This window comes from Giraffa tippelskirchi, chromosome 1 (assembly GCF_054371585.1).
Source record: "Giraffa tippelskirchi isolate mGirTip1 chromosome 1, T2T-mGirTip1v1.2.pri, whole genome shotgun sequence".
Taxonomy (NCBI): domain Eukaryota; kingdom Metazoa; phylum Chordata; class Mammalia; order Artiodactyla; family Giraffidae; genus Giraffa; species Giraffa tippelskirchi.
The window spans coordinates 80,246,528-80,261,580 of record NC_137275.1 but is presented as its reverse complement, the minus strand read 5'-3'; the positions used below and the strand labels follow the sequence as shown (position 1 = coordinate 80,261,580).

General features: G+C 38.1%; 1 protein-coding gene across 50 annotated transcripts in view; it reads right to left on the bottom strand.

Annotated features, from left to right (window-relative positions):
• PDLIM5 (PDZ and LIM domain 5) overlaps positions 1 to 15,053 on the bottom strand; it is a 317,004-nt gene that overhangs the window by 223,696 nt on the left and 78,255 nt on the right. For 23 of the 50 annotated variants that reach the window (XM_081595125.1, XM_081595262.1, XM_081595435.1 and 20 more), the window contains one exon: positions 615 to 808. The exons of 16 other annotated variants lie outside the window; for them this stretch is intronic. The gene's annotated coding sequence lies outside the window, so the exon portion shown is untranslated. Of the gene's footprint in view, positions 1 to 283; positions 809 to 15,053 lie in introns of those variants that run through there. 11 more of the 50 variants (XM_081595208.1, XM_081595358.1, XM_081595336.1 and 8 more) reach the window with 2 other exon arrangements.

Genomic DNA, 15,053 nt, shown 5'->3' with positions numbered 1-15,053 from the left:
CCTCAGCCGTGCTAGTCCCAGCCCGCGCGGGCTCCAGTACACGCTCTCTGGCCAGGAGCCCGCCTCCGCGCCGCCGTTTCCCCGGTAGTCCTCTTCCCACGCCACTCTCCCACCTCCGCAGATCTGCGTCCAGCAAACACCTGAGAAGCTTCCCAGCGATAGGCGCACCACTGTCTCTCCCTAAGCAGGACTTCTCGCCATGCGCTCAGTGCACGGAGATTCCTTCTTTCCCTCCTCCCTACCCGGGTTCCGAGACGCGTATCCCCTGCAGGCGGCCACTCACCTCGGGTCCGGCGCCGCGATGCCTCCGAACCAGACGAGCGCTGACAAGTGACTCGCGGTGCTTGCGCCTTCCACACGGCCCGCGGGAACTTCCGCCTCCTGGCTCCCGCCCCCCCCCCCCCGCCCCAACACACACACCGGCCCCGCCCCCGAGGCAGGACAAGCCCCCTCCGCTCCCGGCCACGCCCCGGACCCGCAGGGCAGCTCGGAGCTGAAAGAAGGCTGCGGCTGAACCTAGCGCGTGGGCTAGCTGCAGCGCCGAAGCTGCTGCTGAAAGACAATTGCAGTACGGAGTTTCGGTGGGAGCGGTCTTAGGGGGTTTTGAGCAGTACCTGACAAAGGTCCGCTCTGCCTGTTTCGTCGTGGATGCATTTTTCTCTCCAGAAACTGAATTGGCAAGCAGTTACTTTGGCTAAAAATAGGAGAGGTCTTTGGATAAATCCGTAACTATGCAAGTTCAGTGGCCACTGCCTGGTTTTTTGAGCAAGCTTTATGTGCCCGGAGAAGTGAAGACTTTAAAGTTGACCTGTTAGGAAAGGGAAAATCAGCAACTTTAGTATCTAAAAGTTAAATCCTCTAATCAAACAAGAAGACCGTGTTAAAGAGCAGCGGCCAAAGGTGGTTCAGCCCTTGTAACCTCAGCTTATTTTTCTAAGTCCAGATCAATAGTCCATTTTCCAGTTTCTATAAAGGTGCTTGATTTAGCCCAAGGGATTTATTCATGAGCAAATTTGAATAACGTTCAGTGAACATAAGAGAAAGTAACTTTTAGGCTTGTTTTGAACTGTGAATTGGCTTACAACATGTGAAAAGGACAGTTCTTAACCATGGGACATGTAAAGCAAGGCTGATGGAGCCCGTTGGTCCCCAACAAATGCAAACAAAATTCTAGAGAACACCCAGAACTGCTCTGTCCAAACCGGTAACCACTTATCACATGTAGCTACTGAACATTTGAAATGTATTTAGTGCGACTGAAGCACTGATTTTTTTGTTTTATGTAAGTTTAATTTAAATTTAAAAACTGAAGTAGGATAACATGCCTCCGTTATAAACAACTTTAGTGTTTGGATAGGAGTACATTTCACTTTACCACTGAAAACGTAGTGTCCAAATTGTGCTATAATGGAAATGGATTTTGAAGATTTATTATGACAAATATAAAATGTCATTAATAATTTTATGATGATTACATGTTAAAGTGGTAAAATTTTTATATTTGTTAAACATACAATTAAAATTAATTTTGCCTGTTTTTTAATGTGGATGCTAAGATGTTTTAAATTACCAATGTTGACTGACATTATTATATTTTCACTGGACAGCACTAGTCCATAGTTTTCTTCACATTCTCGGAAAGATTATATGGGAGGGAAGGGTTTCCTAGTGTGAACTGGTTTACAGAGTGCTTTAATATTTGTTGTCATGTTTGACATCTCCCTCCCAAAATATATAAATAATTAAGTAAATAGTAACAATAGCTGCCACTTACAAACACCTACCATACACTAGGCAGTGTAATAATTTTTACTACACTTATGTAATAACTCTTACTACACTTAATAATTCTTCTAACTTTATAAGACAAATGTCATCCCATTTATAGTCAAGAAAACTGAGGTTTCAAGAGATTACAGCTGGTAACACTTCCACAGGGCAATGGCTAGAATTACCCTGTAAGGGTCCTCTCTCTGCTCCTCCTCATCTGTTTGCTGCTAAAACAATTAATTTGATCCTGAATGAAACCAGGTTGACTAAAGACATCAAGAACTGCAGGCAATGTGTAGAGGTATCACTAGAAGATAAGCATCTTGAGGTGGTGAAGAGTTGGGAGTGTTACCTACCTATGCAAATCAGTGTTAGCCTATAGATGATAGACTACCTCTGAATCCTCTTTCTCCTCCTACCACAGTTTAAAGTCTGGGGTGTTGGGGAAATGAACCAAATTCAAGTATGATGCATAGGCTGATATTTATCCAAGTGTTCTCCAAAGTACCAGCTGCATCAAAATGGCACAGGCAGCTTGTTAAAACTGTAATTTCCTGGCCTCCAGACCCAGGATCCTTGCCGATGGGCCCCAAGAGTCTGCTTTTTTCACAAACAAATTTTTTGTGAAATGATTACCCAGATGGTTTTTTTCATATCCAGGTAGTCATTCAACTATGATACTTAAAAATCACTTCCCTAGAAATATCCCTGTACCCCTAATTTACTGTAAACTGTGCTTTGGTGAGAACCATGCACCTCAGATAGAAACTCATCTCAGTTTCTTCATTTTAAAAGAAATAATTATAAATTACCCTTTGAAGTTATCATGAGAAGTAGAGATTATATATATACATACTACATATATATATTATATATATAAACTACATACACACATATATAAACTACATATGTATATGTATATATATGTGTGTGTGTGTGTATATATATATATATATATATATATATATATATATATATATATATAGCATGCTTGGCACCAAGAAAGTGTTAAATAACTGGTAACTATATAAAACTTTCCTGACTTATTAGATTTTATGTATCACAAAAGATAGAGAACTTTAGCATTTATTATGCATGTACTATTTCTTGACTTATGTATATTATTTAATTCTTACAACCATATAGTTATTTTTTTGAAAGAAAGAAATAGAAAGTTGGAGATTGAAAAATTTAACCAAGGGCACACAACTAATTAGTGATAGAAGTAGAGCAGAGGGTCTGACTCGAAAAACTACGTCCTTGTCATCTCAACACACTGCATCTCGGGAAATTCAGTAAACCATCCAACTTAAAGACCAGAGAAAGAAGATGGAAAACTATAGCAACTAACACTGTTGAGGGCCACAGAGGTGTCATCTGTAGCAAATTATGATAGTGCCACCTGGGGAGCCCTGAATAAAGGCTGAATCACTTTTAAATAAGAGAAGGCAAAACTCCTGAACTGCTTCTGGGAGGGCATGTGCCTTAATTTGTTTTAGGATAAACTGACACTGAGCCATCCTGACTCCCCTTTTCTGTCTCCCTCATGACTAACATCTATGAAATGGTTGGTCATGGTTTGGAGGACAGTCCGTGACTACAGACTGCAGGAAGATTACTGAACCATTGGGAAATCAGACCAATGTCCTTAACCTTATTAACACTATGGGCTAAGCAACAAGGCACTCACCACAAAAAGAAAAAAACAAACCGTATTAACAGTCTCACTCTTTCAAAACCAGTACACAAAAAGCTAAAATTAGAAAAGGAAATTAGATCAAAAGATTAATTTAGCAGAAAGAGTTTTTAAGAATATTCCATCTCAACACAGTATTTACCTCCATGTATAAATGTTTGCTCTAACATTTTAATTATCCAATATATGACTCAGAATTCCTCTTGCAGTACTTCAAAAATAACAGAAACTTTAAATTACAAATGGCATGGCCGTGATGAGTTTTTACGGTTGCACCCAATAAACTATAAAATGCCAGTATTTGAAAAGTTCCTATATTACCCTAAGTCAATTTATCTTCTAAGTTCCTAATTCCGAAAGGTAGATAAACCACTCATAGGTATGAGTATTTAATGTTTAAAATCTGGGATGGAGAGGAAGTATTAACTATTCTAATACCTAAAGAAACATTTGGTAATCTAGGGAGAGAGGCATACTGTCATTTTAAAGCTTACTACAGAGTCCTGGGAGAAGGGCCAGAACTAAAACAGGCACAGAGAGTGGAAAAAAGTTAATGGATGGACGCTAAGAACTCTAATATCCATGAAGCTTAGGTAACTGAGTAAACATGTGCTTGAGGAAGATGTTATAAAGAAGTTTAAATTTTTTAAAAGTAGCTCACAAGTTTCAAGTCTGGGTTCGGGGGTAGTATTAATAACTGACTGATAATGAAGGAAGAGTGGCCAAGTTTGTGAAGTGACTATGCATTTCACTGGCAATTTGCCGTAAGCAAAAAGATCCAATTGGTCAGCGAGGGGTATCAATAAGAAGAGTAGATAATAAGGACACTGAAAAAAGTACTCAGGAGCTCCAAGTTTGAGATTTCAAAAGGGGAGGAATAGTCCTCACGATCAGATCCAGGTTTAGCTAGTCTGAGGTTTTGCCCAGAAAGAATCAATTCTTTGAGGAGTTTGGAGTAGTAAGAAAAATAAACCAATACGTGATTTGGAGATAAGTGAGAAGCGAAACATGTAGGTCAATCACTGAAAAAACTTCGTGTCTGGGGATGTCCCTGGTGGTCCAGTGGTTAAGAATCTGCCATCCAAGGCAGGGGCTGCAGGGTTGATCCCTAGTAGGGGAACTAAGATCCCACATGCCATAGAGCAAATAATCCTGCGTGCTGCAACTAAGAGAGCCCACACAGCGCACCTAAGATCCAATGCAGCCAGAATTAAAAACAACAACAACAAAACAAACTTGGTGTCTGAAGAAAACATTATTTGAAGAAAGTCAAGAAAGTAAGAAATGGGCCTGGAGCAAAGCTTCCCAATTAGTTGGTAGTGCCAAGAAAACAATCTTCCCAGCCTGGGAGGCAAGACCTTATTCATTTTCCTGTTTCCAAATTTACATTCATGTAAAAACAATTAAAACGCAGTGTGTTAGGAAACCAAAAAGAGAAATTTAAAAACTGTCAGCTATCCATGTAAAAACATCTCACACTTTTATACTAAAAGAATTAAGGAAAATGTGAAGAAACAAAATTTAGATTTTATTTATGAAATATATTAGGTCATTTTTGGAGAATACAGTATGTTTACACCTCTATACAGAGTCCCTTTGTTAAATTATTTTAAATTAAATACCTTTGAGGGTACCATCTGTTTTTTCTCAGGGTCCTGACTGATATGTTGCTGGTGATTTTTATCATCACCCACCCTGGATAAATCATTAAAATGCTATGCATGCTTATTTCTTGACCATTTACCATGTCCCATATTCTGCTGATATAAGTGATTTTAAAAGCAAACTCATTTGGGGGAAAATACTAGATTTGGTTTTGGGATTTTTTTAAATGATGACTTTTTGAATTAGGGATTTTCTGTTTTTTAGAAGCATTCCCATTAGATTAAAATGTTGTGTGATGACTCACTGTCACTTAAAATCTGGAAATTAATATTTTATTTGTATATTGTCAATTTTGTAATCAGTAAAAGATCTAGCAACAATCACAATTATTTATCACAAATAAAATACTTATTAAATCAAGATCTTGGGAGATGGGATTATGAGGCTGTTAATTTTTTTCCTTAAATTTTCTAAATTTCAGATTTTTAGAGAATATTTAATATATACATAGTGAGAATAAGGCAGCTCATATATGTTTTTATAAAACTACATGAATTGACCAAGTTCACCATAAAATATAAGCTTATATTAGCCCCAAATTAATTTAAATTTAATTGGTTTATAAACCTCAATTTCTTTAAGTGTGGTTTTGTCCCAATCCACTGATGTAATCTTTGCTGAGCCGTTAAGTAGTTTTTCACATTGTCTGGGTTTAGAATTTCTCAAGCTTTACCATGTGTCTCTCCATCATTGGTAGAGCTATGAAGACATAATTATTAACAAGACTAGTGTACAAATAAGGTCATTTAAGCAAATGGTATTTGGATTGGAAAGATCCTTGGGGAAAACCTAATTCTAACAAGCTTTATTTACAGTAAAATCTCTCCACCCAAAAGACAGTACCTCCACTAAATGTTTTTAAAATTCATTTACATACTCTGGGAAAAGCAAAGAAACTAATATTTTCATTGGAAGATATCCACATGTGTAGTCATAGTGGAATGTATTAAGGCATGTCATTCCTAGCCAAAGTGTAAGAGATGCTGTACTAAGAATGATGAATCAATTCATCAAAAATCTGATTATAGCTTAGAATTATTTTTAAGATATAGAAAGATATGAAGAAACAAATATGGATCAATAACATAAACCAAAACTATACTTAATTCTACCGAAGATGGAATACACATCACATCAAGTTCAGCCAGCATGTAATGTGCATACATTTATTGGCATTTAATTTCATTAAACTAATTCTGGGAAATTCCTCAAAGCCATTTTCTGCCAGCTGTAAAAAGGTTAACTAATGAAGAAAGTGAACAAGTTGCATTTTTTTTAATCTATGAGATGTGAAACTGGAATCTTTAAATATTTTCATAATCTCATTATTTCATATGACAGCATATTTTTAAATTATTCTTTAGCCAAAGTTTGATGCCTGCTTCTCACAATTTAAAAACTTTAACAAAATCACTGTAGTTTTTTGTTAAATTAATAACAAAATCCATCCATTTTTACTTGAATATTATTACTTTAGACATTAAATAGTACATTTTAAAATTTATAGAAAAAGTCTAGATATGAATGCTATATCAATGATTACCTCTGGGTAGTGACACTCTTTATAATTTTGTTTTACTCATATTTGCTTTTGTACTTTTAAATTCTTTTCTGAAAACATTTTACATTTATATTAAAGGCTTCCCTAGTGGCTCAGATGGTAAAGAATCTGCCTACAGTGCCGGAGACCCAGGTTCAACCCCTGGAGAAGGGAATGGCTACCCACGCCAGTATTCTTGCCTGGAGAATCCCGTGGACAGAGGAGCCTGGTGGGCAACAGTCCATGGGGGGCAAAAATTTGGACATGACTGAGCAACTAACACTTTTATAATAAGCTGAAAATTAAGAGTAATGATTTTTATATTCATTATTATACATAACACTGGATATACATTAATACACATTGTTTATACACATTGTTGTAAGTATAGTAACATTGTATTAATACACATAACATTGTCACATACATTTGTTATATATACATAACAAATGTCTTTTCTTTTTTTTTTTGTACAGGTTGTTGTTTAGTCACTGAGACTCTTTGTGACCCCATAGTCTGTAGCCCTCGAGCCTCCTCTGTCCATGGGATTTCCCAGGCAAGAATACTGGAGTGGGTTGTCATTTCCTTCTCCAGGAACAAATGTCTTTCAAAAATATTTAAATTATGAGTAATAATTCTTACTTATAAAATACTTACTAGTAAGTACTTACTATGCACTAGTAAGTACTTATCTAGTACCTAGTTAGGCTTCCCTCATAGCTCAGTTGGTAAAGAATCTGCCTGCAATGCAGGAGACCCCGGTTCAATTCCTGGGTTGGGAAGATCCCCTGGAGAAGGGATAGGCTACCCAGTCCAGTATCCTTGGGCTTCCCTGGTGGCTCAGCTGGTAAAGAATCTGCCTGAAATGTGGGAAGCCTGGGTTCATTCCCTGAGTTGGGAAGATCCCCTGGAGAAGGAAAAGGCTACCCATTCCAGTATTCTGGCCTGGAGAATCCCATGGACTGTATAGTCCACGGGATCACGAAGAGTCGGACATGACTGAGCAACTTTCACTTTCAGTAGCTAGATACTCTTCTGAATCCTTTTTACATATTTCATCCTCAAAGCAGAGCTAGATTTTGAGACCAAAACTTTGGCGATAGAGCACATGTACTTAACTAAAATAAGTGGGTACTTTTACAGAGTATATTGTGATAATTTGTATCTCTGAAAATTTCGTTTCAAGCAAGTCCGATTCAGCCCAATATGGGTCTAATTCAATTTGTAAACTTGATGATTTTTATGTCTTTGTATAACTGAGTATTAGGTGAATAAGCTAAAATAAAATAAAAAGATTGATTGAAATAATCACTTCAGGATTAAGAGATAAACCTTTAAATTTGATCATAGGGAAAATGTTCTTCAAATATTTTAGTCTGAAACCATTATTTATATTGAGTCATAGCTTTCCCTACAGAAAAGGGCCTCGTAATAATAATATATCTTTCAATATATGAAAAAGAGAGAAAAAAATCAAGTTAAAATCCCCACAGAATATTTGGTCTTCTCTATGAAAATCTACTTGGAAGGAAAATTTGAGAACATGTATATGGTTATTGCATCAATACAAATTCAAACATCCAAATTAAATCTGAAAAAACAAAATATTCACAGATTTGGTTTAGATAAAGCAAAATTGTTAGATATTTTTAATATTTAATTTTTTATTTAACCAAGGTACTTGATATCAGTTCGGTTCATTTCAGTCCCTCAGTCATGTCTGACTCTCTGCAAACACATGGACTGCAGAACGCCAGGGCTCCCCGTCCATCACCAGTTCCTGGAGTCCACCCAAACTTATGTCCATTGAGTCGGTGATGCCATCCAACCATCTCATCCTCTGTCATCCCGTTCTCCTCCTGCCTTAAATCTTTCCCAGCATCAGAGTCGTTTCAAATGAGTCAGCTCTTCACATCAGGTGGCCAAAAGTATCGGAGTTTCAGCTTCAGTATCAGTCCTTCCAATGAATACTCAGGACTGACCTCCTTTAGGATGGACTGGTTGGATCTCTTTGCAGTCCAAGGGACTCTCAAGAGTCTTCTCGAACACCACAGTTCAAAAGCATCAATTCTTCTGCGCTCTGTTTTCTTTATAGTCCAACTCTCACATCCATACATGACTGTTGGGAAAACCACAGCCTTGACTAGACGGACCTTTGTTGGCAAAGAAATGTCTCTGCTTTTTAAATATGCCGTCTAGGTTGGTCATAATTTTCCTTCCAAGGTGTAAGCATCTTTTAATTTCATGGCTGCAGTCACCATCTGCAGTGATTTTGGAGTCCCCCAAAAATAAAGTCAGCCGCTGTTTCCACTGTTTCCCCATCTATTTGCCATGAAGTGATGGGACCGGATGTCATGATCTTTGTTTTCTGAACGTTGAGCTTTAAGCCAACTTTTTCACTCTCCTCTTTCACTTTCATCAAGAAGCTCTTTAAGTCTTCTTCACTTTCTGCCATAAGGGTGGTGTCATCTGCATATCTGAGGTTATTGATATTTCTCCCGGCAATCTTGATTACAGCTTGTGTTTCTTCCAGCCCAGAGTTTCTCATGATGTACTCTGCATATAAGTTAAATAAGCAGGGTGACAACATATAGCCTTGACGTACTCCTTTTCCTATTTGGAACCAGTCTGTTGTTCCATGTCCGGTTCTAATTGTTGCTTCCTGACCTGCATATAGATTTCTCAAGAGGCAGGTCAGGTGGTCTGGTATTCCCATCTCTTTCAGAATTTTCCACAGTTTATTGTGATCCACACAGTCAAAGGCTTTGGCATAATCGATAAAGCAGAAATAGATGTTTTTTTGGAACTCTCTTGATTTTTGGGGGATCCAGCGGATGTTGACAATTTGATCTCTGGTTCCTCTGCCTTTTCTAAAACCAGCTTGAACATCTGGAAGTTCACGGTTCACATATTGCTGAAGCCTGGCTTGGAGAATTTTGAGCATTACTTTACTAGCATGTGAGATGAGTGCAATTGTGTGGTAGTTTGAACATTCTTTGGCATTGCCTTTCTTTGGGACTGGAATGAAAACTGACCTTTTCCAGTATTGTGAATTTTCCAAATTTGGTATAAATATACCTTAGTCAATTTTAAAAGAATAGTCTTAATCAAAGCTACATAAAACATTAAAGGAAAATATTGCTAATTTTTTAAACAAAGACATTCATTCAACATATTGTATTATTAAAGTAATTTGACAAAAAGTACTACAAAAACATAGGCAAAATGAATACATCAGTGAGATAAATGAGGCAAATTTTCCAAAATAACATCAACTGAATATCTCCTTTAATGAAATGTATTAGGCTGATAAGCCTTTCTATGTAGGATTTAATCTTTAAGGGAAATAAACAAGGCATCTCTAGTTTTCTATCTGGTCAGATTACTTGAAAACTTCTTGTAGCCTTATTGTTATATTTAATATAATTTTATATTACTTATAAAATACATTATTTACTATTTATTAAATTTATAATATTTTAAATTTTATTCATACTAAATTGATATTATATTACATGATATATGAATTAGATATAATTCATATATTCACCATAATAATTAGGGTCCTTATTTCAGAACTTAGTCTCTGAAACACTTACGTGTTTCTGGTAAAGACAAAAACATGTATCAATTTTGAACAAGAGATCCTGATGGTATATAAGGGAACAGAAGTCTTAGAATACAAGGAGGACATCTATTATTTTAAAAGAAAGCAGAAACACGACTAGGAAAATCAAAATCTTGACTATTTCACAGATATTTCAATATGTTCAGCAGGAGCAAACAATATCAAACCCTCTTAGAAAAGAAATGAGTTGGTTCATTACAACTTGAACCAAAGTGTCAAGTGTTACACATAGATCCAAATATAGTACCTTCTGGCAAAGAAACAGCAGAGGCAGAGCTGGTAGACACCTGATATCATTGCCCCAGCAACCTGAGCTCAAGTTTTGCTTGTTGTGGAGACAAATACACTGGAAATCCAGGCAGTGAACAAATCACATTACCTCAATTCCAGAAAGTTCTTTGAAGATGAATTTTAAATCTCCTGATATATCTTTTTGCTTGTTTCTGTTTTAATATTTATTGTAGAATTTTTAAATATACACAAAATAGAAAGAATAAGTTAATGAACTCCCAATGGATCCATTACTCAGCCTCAATGGCCATCATCAATAATGTAATTTTAAAGTTTAACCCATAATTTTTAATAAAAAATAAGTTTTATACATGACATGCGTGCATGCTCAGTTGTTTCAGTCATGTCCGACTCTTTGCAACCCTAGAGACTGTAGCCTGCCAGACTTCTCTGTCCATGGGATTCGCCAGGCAAGAATACTACAGTGGTAGCCATTTCCTCCTCGGGATCTTCCTGATCCAGGGACTGAACTCGGGTCTCCTGCATTGCAGGCAAATTTTTTATCACTGAGCCACGGGGGAAGCCAGTGGCAAGATTTCACAAACTATTTTCCAGGTTCAGTGAAGGAATGTGGGTTTTAGTTCATCTGTGTTGCTCTTAAAGAGTTAGAAAACAATTGGCAGGTTTTTTCAAATTTAAATTCTCAGGATAAATAAATCTTTATGAGATCGTCATCAATGAAAACCAAGCATGTTCAGAAATTCACTTTTATTAGACCAACTGCAGAATAAATATAGGGCTTCCCAGGTGGCACTAGTGGTAAAGAACCCACCTGCCAATGCAGGAGACATAAGGGACGTGAGTTGGATCCCTGGATCGAAGAGACTCTCTGGAGTAGGAAATGTCAACCCACTCCAGTATTCTTGCCTGGAAAATCCCACGGGCAGAGTAGCCTGGCAGGCCCCAGACCATGGGGCCACAAAGGTTCAGATACCACTGAGCAACTGAGCGCAGCAACAGCATGACCAGACTTTCAGGACACATTCATGCCAATACTAAAGCTCCCTAGAAGCTAATGAAAAACACAGATGTTCAATTTATCAATTTAAAATAAAGGATACTTGTGAAGCAATTTGAAAGGTTCAGGGCATTTCACTTCCAGAAAAGTCTAATTGAAAAATAAAATTTGGGTTAAAAGTTTGCAAACAAGAATAGGATCAGAGTAAGATGAGGTGGATGAAGTTAAAGAGAAATTCAACCTATTTGAGTGACCAGATGGACTTTTGCTGGGGACTACTTCAGTAGGTCAGTTAGGATGCTTGTAACACATCTTCCCCAGCACAGGGTGGGAGAGTACTAACAAGGGTTTGCCTTCAAACTTTTCCTTGTTTAAGTGCCTAATTTCCACTTTTCCCCCATTACTAAAACACTTCACTCTGAAGATACCGAATTTCTAAGCTTCTATTTTACCTACTTGAGGAACATTTTTTTTTAGCTTTTTTTTTTAAATTTTAAATTAGTTTATTTATCGATTTTTTAACTTTACAATATTGTTATTTGTTTTGCTATACATTGACATGAATCCACCTTGGGTGTACATGTTTTCCCCTTCCAGAACCCCCCTCCCACCTCCCTCCCCATACCATCCCTCCGGGTCATCCCGGAGCACCAGCCCCGAGCACCCTGTATCATGCATCGAACCTGGACTGGCGATTCGTTTCACATATGATAATTTACATGCTTCAATGCCATTCTCCCATATTATCCCACCCTCGCCCTCTCCCATAGAGTCCATGCTACTGCTACTGCTAAGTCGCTTCAGTCGTGTCCGACCCTGTGCGACCCCATAGACAGCAGCCCACCAGGCTCCGCCGTCCCTGGGATTCTCCAGGCAAGAATACTGGAGTGGGTTGCCATTTCCTTCTCCAATGCATAAAAGGGAAAAGTGAAAGTGAAGTCGCTCAGTCGTGTCCGACTCTTAGCGACCCCATGGACTGCAGCCTCCTCCATCCATGGGATTTTCCAGGCAAGAGTACTGGAGTGGGGTGCCATTGCCTTCTCCGATTTCTTGACTAAGATAGGTTAAAACTCACTTGTTACTCTCAAGGAGTCTAGTCAAGGATTTATGGAAGCAAGGAGACAAGGGATCAACAAATACTGACTGCTGCTGCTAAGTCGCTTCAGTCGTGTCCGACTCTGTGCGACCCCATAGACGGCAGCCCACCAGGCTCCATCGTCCCTGGGAGTCTCCAGGCAAGAATACTGGAGTGGGTTGCCGTTTCCTTCTCCAATAGAGTCCATAATACTGTTCTATTTATCTGTGTCTCTTTTGATGTCTCGCATACAGGGTTATCTTTACTGATTTACTAAATTCCATATATATGTGTTAGTATACTGTATTGGTGTTTTTCTTTCTGGCTTACTTCACTCTGTATAATGGGCTCCAGTTTCATCCACCTCATTAGAACTGATTCAAATGTATTCTTTTTAATGTCTGCGTAATATTCCATTGTGTATATGTACCACAGCTTCCTTATCCATTCGTCTGCTGATGGGCATCTAGGCTGCTTCCATGTCCTGGCTATTATAAACAGTGCTGTGATGAACATTGGGGTACACGTGTTTCTTTCAATTCTGGTTTCCTCAGTGTGTATGCCCAGCACTGGGATTGGTGGCTCATATGGTAGTTCTATTTCCAGTTTTTTGAGGAATCTCCACACTGTTCTCCATAGAGGCTGTACTAGTTTGCATTTCCACCAACAGTGTAAGAGGGTTCCCTTTTCTCCATACCCTCTCCAGCATTTATTGTTTGAGGAACATTTTAAATTAAGGTCTTCCTGACATTTAGGAAGCAGTCTACTTGGAAACTATTAACTCCTGGATGAGCTATCTACCATCCCTCAGGTCATTTAGACTTCACTACTAGCAAAACACAAACAGATTTTTCCTGTTTTTCCAGCTTCCAAAGAAAGGATTCTGGCTTTTTCTGGAATTGCTAAAGAAAAACTATCGTACAATCCAGTCTCTAGAGGATGGCTCCCTTAAGAATGAAAGTTCTGCTTACATTTTCAACTCAAACACACAAAAATTTTTTTTCTTATCTTTTTGCAAGCATGCTGATTCTCTTAATATTTATTTCTAAGAGTAATAAAGCATAAAGTTTCTCCTTTGTGCATGCACATGCTACAAGTTTATAATTACTACCTTAACTTCTCCTTATCAAAAGGTTGAGAATCGAAATGATTTTAAGAGCTCCCAGTTTGGAATTTTTGTTTCTTTAGCTCTCTCTCTCTCATATTAAGTAACAAATGAGACACTTTAGTTAACAGAGCCAGAAGTTTTGGACTTCTTTCATTTTTTCTAAGTGGCTTCCTTTCTAACCCAACCCTAGGCAATCTGTAAGAATATGACTCGATCAAACAGTCTATCTACTGAAAAGAATTTTTCAAAATCAATTCCAGCCTAAAGAATAATATTGGAGAGCACTCCATTGTACCTGTAAGGACTCCGGTATTTAAAAAGAGCAGTTTCCTTCTCTGCCAATCTGTTCCAAAATGGTTGGCTAGTGGACCATGTAGTAATAAATGGTGGAGATGCTGAGAAATTTTCTGGGCTATAGCAGTACCATTTCTAAAATAATGACATTTGGTTACTTTTATGTATCAATAAATGTAATATTGTATATAAATTATTTCACCAAAAATAATTTGCTTCTTGGTTTTTGAAGATAAAAATTACCCTGGTGAGTTCCACAAACTTTAAGGCAATCTACTGTTTTATTTTTCCATCAGATTGATTTGCCTGCGTTTATTTTATCTATATAAATGTAACCACTCTTTGGAGTGGATTGACAAATAATTTCTTTGAAGAGCCCACCTGCAAAATGACAATAACATTATCTGACAATATCAGAGCATAATATATTCAACTCAGAGAGGCCTACACATTGAGCATAAACACAATGCTTACTCATTACATTTTTTCCCTTAAAAACATGTAAGCGCCACCATGTGATTGGGAGGATGCATGCATGCTCAGTCACTAAGTTGTGTCTGACTCTTTGTGACCCCGTGGACTGTAGCCTCCCCCAACTCCTGCCAGGCTCCTTTGTCTATAGAATTTCCTGAAACTAGTTGCCATGCTCTCCCCCAGGGGATCTTCCCAACCCAGGGACTGAACTGCATCTCCTGTGTCTCCTGCACTGCAGGTGGATTCTTTACCATTGAGTCAGTCACCTGGGAAGCTCTGAGTGCGAGGATACTATGTTTCAAATAGAGACTTGCAGGTAGTACTGGGCTACTTGAGGAATAACATTTCAATGTTATTTGTTTGACAAGTTTGCTGTTGTACTATGCAGTTGTAACAGCTTCCCTGGTGACTCAGATGGTAAAGAATCTGCCTGCAATGTGAGAGACCCAAGTTCGATCCCTGGGTCAGGAAGATCCCCTGGAGGAGTGCATGGCAACCCACTCCAGTATTCTAGCCTGGAGAATTCCATGGACAGAGGAGCCTAGTGGGCTACA